The following is a 6,689-nucleotide window of genomic DNA, read 5'->3' on the forward strand; positions in this document are numbered from 1 at the left end:
TCTTCCTTTCAATATTTCCTTTATCTTCCGGTAAAGAAAGAAGCCACTGGGGAGCCAGATCAGGTGAGTAGGGAGAGTGTTCCAATACAGTTATTTGTTTACTTGCTAAAACTCCCTCACAGACAATCCTCTGTAAGCTGGTGCAGCATTATCGTGATGAAAGAGCCATGAATTATTGGCAAAAAGTTCAGGTCGTCTAACTTTTTTCACGCAGCCTTTTCAGCACTTCCAAATAGTAAATTGGGTTAGCTATTTGTCCTGTTGGTACAAATTCATAATGAATCATCTTTCTGACATCAAAAAAGGTTAGCAACATCGTTGCAACAAGTTCGTGAACTTAATTGTCACACTTCCTATGTCAAATGGCCCAGAGGCAACATGCAGGATTGAAAAACAAAGCAGGAGGTTAACAGCCCTGACTTCCCACTCCTTATTCATAGCTTCCCAATAGGAGAATTATCTGATCTGTGGCCAAAAATCCATTGATCCATATCACTTTAATGGGTAGAGATAACCAATTATAAGCCTGTAAACACTAAAGGTTTGCCTTCTTTTACTTCCCTCTCTGCCCTGGACCATTCAGAGCAGTAACTCTAGGTAAGTGTATCTGTTTTGCACACTGAAATTTTCTCTCAATTGGACTAAAGTCTAGGTTCTGAGAAAGGATGTGTAAGTTGGGGGCAAACTCCACCTGTCTGCTTACAAACTCAAGAGTAGGAAAGACCTATTATTTACTGATCCCCTAAAAACTCTAATTCCATTAGAATGTTCTGTGTAATATGTCCTTAATGCAGTTCCTCCACCAGAAATGAAGTGTATAGAAGGGAATTGTTAAATACTTGTTAAAAACAAGATAACAGACCCAAAATGGAGTTGCTTATGCTAAGCCCCACTTCACCAAACCAAGACTTAATTACAATTTCAGCTCTCCCAGAAATGGAATATTATACTAATCTATCAGGAATCACCTGATCAGTACTAACTAGTCACATTTTTTGCCTGATAGGCTCCTGCCACCTTCTAAAGGAAAGTAACCTTGCAATAACCAATCTTCTTTTTTTGCCAGTATAAATTCCTCATTCCCACTCCCTTCTGCCTATAAAAGTCATTTTGTACAGCTCCTCTGAGTTCCTTTCTATCTGTTAAACTGGGTTGTCATGCAGGGTCTCAGCTCCCGATCCCCGCATAAGAACGCAGGATATGGTGAGGCCAAAAAGGAACACCAACGGAGCCATAAATAGGGGAGTCATACCACTATATTCTCGCTGGCAGCTGGGTTGGAAACACAGGGAGCAAACATACACCTGTACCCCAACAAGGGGTCTTTCTGTACCCCAGTCTCGCCGGGAGAGATACAGGAAGTAGGATCCACATGATCCGCAATCCGCCATCTGCTTCTTTGCCTGTCAACCAACCAACCAACACAGCCACGGCAGTTACATCAGTGGACAATTAGTTAACTGGTTACAGCTGCTGATCAACCAGTCACAGCCGAATGGCCATCTACCACCCCAGCCAGCACCTTTCCATGTGAGGCAGAGAGCCTAGAAACTGCTCTGGGACTCTGTCCCCACATGGGTGCTGCCCAATTCAATTTTCATTCAAATAAACTCTCGAAAGTTTTAATATCTTTTAACATACTAAACAGTATGAGTAAAATTGTAAGTGTTAAAGAAACAACAGGTGCTCCTATGTACACTTTCTTATGTTTATTACAAAAGCAATATATTTTTCCCTCTTCAATGTTTTCTTTATCTGATGATAATATCCACTACTGATGCCCACTTTTATCGGTAAAGCTATATAAGGAAATTGAGCAAAGAAAATAACTCTACTTACAGAATTCTATTTTAATATAGAAATCAGGAAAAAAGCCACAGTGGACACAAGAACAATATTTTTTACCCACAGGAAATTAAAATGTTTTAAAAGATCATTCACTTAAGTTGAAGAAAACAGTCTTAGAAGTCAGGTAATGATATTCCAGTGGCATATACTAAATGTAATCATCTTTTCTTTGTCCAAAATGGAGCTTGATAAAAGAGAAAGTTTATGTGTTTAATGTTTATTTCAAAAATATAATTTAGTATCTCCCATAATATTTGATAAGTTCTCTTTTTACTTGCTTAAATATAGGAATATGCTTTAAGAGAATGGTCAAAGGGCATTTGTAATAAAATAGAGCTTACATGGTTTTGAAAGACAGCAACAATTTATTGAGCATTGGTAGGTCTTGTTTGTTAAATGTTTGAAAAAGAGAAAGGATTGCGGGTTGGCTGATAACTATGAACTAACTAAGGTAAGTGTAGTGCAGGGGATCCTGCCGACTTCGCCATGTGTCATGCAGGGCGGCAGGCGGGGTCTCTGGTCCCGCTCCACACACAAGAACGCAGGATATGGCTAGGCCAAAAAGGAACACCCACGGAGCCATAGGTAGGGGAGTCATACCACTATACTCTCACTGGCGGCTGGGTTGGAGAAACAGGAAACAGGAGCCACACAATTCTCAACCCTCACTGCGCCGCTTGCAGGCTCAGCCACCATCTTCTTGCTAGCCCCCACTTTTTGCTAGCCTAGCCACGGCAGTTATATTATTGCCCAATGGCTCACTGGTTACAGCTGACGGCCAACTAGCCACAGCTGATGGCCATTTGATCACAGTTGATGGCCATTTACTACCTGAGCCAGCACCTTTCTATGTGAGGCCAAGAGCCGGGAAACTGCTTTTTGGGGCTCTGTCCCCACACTCCACCCCTACAGGGTCTCGCCTCACAATCTACGTGACAAACGTCTTCCGCGAGGGGCCCTGTGTGAGGAGCCTGGAGGTGAATGCTATTTCCTGGACACAGCCAAGCTCTCTGGTCACAGCCAGGGTTTCTCAGGGCACCACCAGTACTTCTGGGCACAGCCAGACTTCCTGGACTTCTTAGGGTACCACTAGTCTCCCCGGGCACAGCCAGGGTTTCTCAGGGCACCACCAGTACTTCTGGGCACAGCCAGACTTCCTGGACTTCTTAGGGTACCACTAGTCTCCCCGGGCACACGAGGGCCTCTCAGGGCACTGCCACTCTCTCTGGGCTCAGCCAGACTTCCTGGACACAGCCAGGGCTCTCAGGGCACAGCCACTCTCTCTGGGCCTCTCAGGGTACCGTGCTGGAACAACAGCGGCTCACAGTCAAGGTGCTTACATATTCTCAATGGCGGCCGGTCAAGACACAAAAGCAAACATCCGCCAGTTCCACTACATGGTGGTATGTTCCCAAATAGTCAAGTGGTCCATTAAATTAGGGATGGAAGGCAATTCCCCATAGTCCATAGTCATTCGCCAGGGCTGTCCTGGGGGTGAGGGACGACCTTAACCTCACCCTCATCTCCCATGGAGGACTCAGCAAGCGTTTCCTCCGGGGACTACAAGTCCTCCATCCGGGCTGTCTCAGCAAACACTTTCCAGCCCACGGGGCCGCAATGACCTTCGCTTTCTCCGGCCTTTGCTGGTTGGGGAACCGTCCACGTCTTTCCACCCCTCCACGGGGTTCCAGCTCTCAGGCAGCTGCTCCTCCTGGTCTTCCTGAGACTGAGTGTTCATAGGCACAAACTGCTCCACCGCCCTTCGGAGAGCTTTGGCCGACACCATACCCTGCTCGCTGCGCCATGTGTAGTGCAGGGGATCCTGCCAACTTCGCCATGTGTCATGCAGGGCGGCAGGCGGGGTCTCTGGTCCCGCTCCACACACAAGAACGCAGGATATGGCTAGGCCAAAAAGGAACACCCACGGAGCCATAGGTAGGGGAGTCATACCACTATACTCTCACTGGAGGCTGGGTTGGAGACACAGGAAACAGGAGCCACACAATTCCCAACCCACACTGCACCGCTTGCAAGCTCAGCCACCATCTTCCTGATAGCCCCCATTTTTTGCTAGCCTAGCCACGGCAGTTATATTATTGCCCAATGGCTCACTGGTTACAGCTGACGGCCAACTAGCCACAGCTGATGGCCATTTGATCACAGTCGATGGCCATTTACTACCTGAGCCAGCACCTTTCTATGTGAGGCCGAGAGCCGGGAAACTGCTTTTTGGGGCTCTGTCCCCACAGTAAGCTATGGTAAGATGCACTCTGGAAGAAAAAAGAAAGACCCCACTATGCTCCCAGTTACAAAGCTTGTATATACATAAATTACCCAGTCTCTCTTTGGGGTTAGGCAAGGCTAAAGAGTTGATTTCTTTATTCCTTAAATTGATCGAAAACATGTGTTCTTAATCTAGGGTCCACTCAGGCTTCCAATTGTTTTTTCTTGGGAGAAAATCAATAGCTTTCCTTGGCTTTTCAAAGTTACAAAAAAGGTCATTCGTCATTGGATTATAAAATAATCTTTCCCAATCCTTTCCCAATCCTATATGTATATTCTCGAAAAAACCTAATGATGTCAAAGGGGGAAAAAATGTCATGCAAGACATTTCAGGTGCTACCTAACCAGCACTAACACAGAATCCATAACGGAGAGATGAGTGAGTTTCTTCTCCATTTCTAAATAACCCAAAGATTAAAAAAATAAATTAAAAATAAATTTAAAAAATTACAAGGGAAGTTTGAAAATACTTTAAGCTGAATGATCATAATTATCTGTTTACAAATTCTTATCATGTAGACAAAATAATTGAAAGTGTAATCGGTAACATTTTACATCTGTGTACATCATTATTTTAAAAATACTCTCACAATCAATTATTCCTCATTACTTTTCAGGAACAAAGGGCACATATAAGTATTCCCACTTTACAGATAACAATTATGAGGTTTATTGCCCAAGGACTAGCATCCCCTAATCCTGGCAGTTTCCTGACTTGTAGGCCAAGGTTTTTCCCAGCGTTAACAAGCAGTAAAAGCTTCCATCTTGGGGATGTATATAGCAAACCTAGCAGAAGGAAGTAAAAGCCGACTTTTAGCTCCTTCGTTTTCTCTCTGGAATGTTTATTCGTCTACATCATTTGGGACCAGCTGCCACGAGCAAAGAAGAGATGAGAAATGGTTATCTGTGGTTACCATGTCATAATTATTAAATATGGGCCAATGAAGGCCAAAGAGGGATTTATATGCTTAGTATTACCGCTCTCCACAGTAAGGACTGAAAGATCATATATTGTCCAATAATGAATTGCAACTTCTAAAGAAGCTCCTTGAGATCAAACGTACAACAAGGAAAAGAATTCTACGTAGAAGAAACCGTATATCCTATCCCCCTTTTCCTAGTCATCCACGTGGACACCAGCACCTTGTGGGTTCAGAGATTTATCAAGCTCCAGGAAAAGACAAGACCCCCCCAACCTGTCTCATCCCCAATAAAGTCACCTCATGCTCCGTAAAGCTCTTCTCTGAAATGTAAAAAGTTGGTCATTAACACAGGGAAGCGGAGAAAACTGTGGAGAGGAGTAAAATGAGAGAGGAAGGCCAGAGAGAGAACTACAGAACCCAAAGAAAGAAAGAAGGAAATAAACGGACGCAAATTAACTGACGCACAAAACCACAAAGCAGCCAATCCCTACTCGAGTGGAAAGCCTCCGGAGATAGGTGGGGCCAAATCACCCTCGCCAGACGCGCCGGCAGGGCGGAAACCGCGCGTTCCTTTAGCAACTGCGGCGGCCACGCCCACCCACCGCCGGAACCCTACTCAGATCATCCCCACCCCCACCGCGAGCGCCCTGCTCGCCAGAAGGGGTCCTTAAATCATTACCGTATCTACTGGGTTTCCCAGGGCCCGCGTTCCTCTTCTTCTACAGCCTCCGTCAGCCCAGCCCGCCCAAGTGCAGCTCCCAGGATCGGAACGGTCATCTCCAAAACGCTTTGGGAGCACACTAAGTAGGATTCCCGGGCAGACCCTCCCCCGCCTCCCAGAACTCGCCCATGAGGGACACACACACCTCAGCTCAGCCAAGGCAAAGGCCGACAAACTTCGTGACCGGCTGGAAATGTTGCTGTCCACGGTTCCTGTCACTCAGAGGCAGGGGCGGGACGAGCTAGCTGTACAACTCCACTCCCAGCAAGCGGCACGGAAAAGAGGAAGAACTCGATGGGAGGGGGCGGGGCCAGTCCTCAGCATGCGCTTCGATTGGACCTTCTCTCTCCCGCCTCTGCGCTGGTCCTGGACGGAAATGCGAAGGCCCTGTGGTTTTATATTCGTTTGGATGGAGTATCAGATTCTAATAACTGTCTCAAATTTGACTGTGGAAATTGCAATTAAGGATTGCGACTTGTTTTATAAACATAAAACGTATAAGTCTGTTCTTCTGATTATTGTACTTTTCCCATCTAACACATAGTACCCATCCACAGTCTCCAGGGAGCATCCCTTGATGGAAGTATGCACTGTCTCAGAAAACAATGTTATTTGCCAATTTAAGCTTTTAACAGAAGAGTTAAAATCAGTATAGGAAAGGTGATTCCTGAAACGTGATCAATAATGTTTGGAGGTATGTCCAGATCCCCAGTTTTCACATCTACACAATGGGAAGAAATATTAGTTATAACTCGGAATACAATTGAATGATTTATATCTTACATTCATGTAATCCTCACAACATCCAGTGAGAAATACTATTATCCAAAGCCCACAAATGATGAAATTGAGGCTCAGAGAGGTTAAATTTATTCAATCATTCAACTAATGAAAAAGTGCCTGTAGTCATTTTT

At 45.1% G+C, this 6,689-nt stretch overlaps 1 protein-coding gene across 4 annotated transcripts in view; it reads right to left on the reverse strand.

Moving 5' to 3' along the window:
- TRIQK (triple QxxK/R motif containing) overlaps positions 1–6,062 on the reverse strand; it is a 94,155-nt gene extending 88,093 nt beyond the window's left edge. For 2 of the 4 annotated variants that reach the window (XM_033126119.1, XM_033126118.1), the window contains exon 1: positions 5,921–6,062. The gene's annotated coding sequence lies outside the window, so the exon portion shown is untranslated. The other 2 variants (XM_033126121.1, XM_033126120.1) reach the window with 2 other exon arrangements.
- Between the last annotated feature and the right edge of the window lie 627 nt (positions 6,063–6,689).

Source organism: Rhinolophus ferrumequinum, chromosome 14, assembly GCF_004115265.2.
Source record: "Rhinolophus ferrumequinum isolate MPI-CBG mRhiFer1 chromosome 14, mRhiFer1_v1.p, whole genome shotgun sequence".
In the NCBI taxonomy this organism is placed as follows: Eukaryota; Metazoa; Chordata; class Mammalia; order Chiroptera; family Rhinolophidae; genus Rhinolophus; species Rhinolophus ferrumequinum.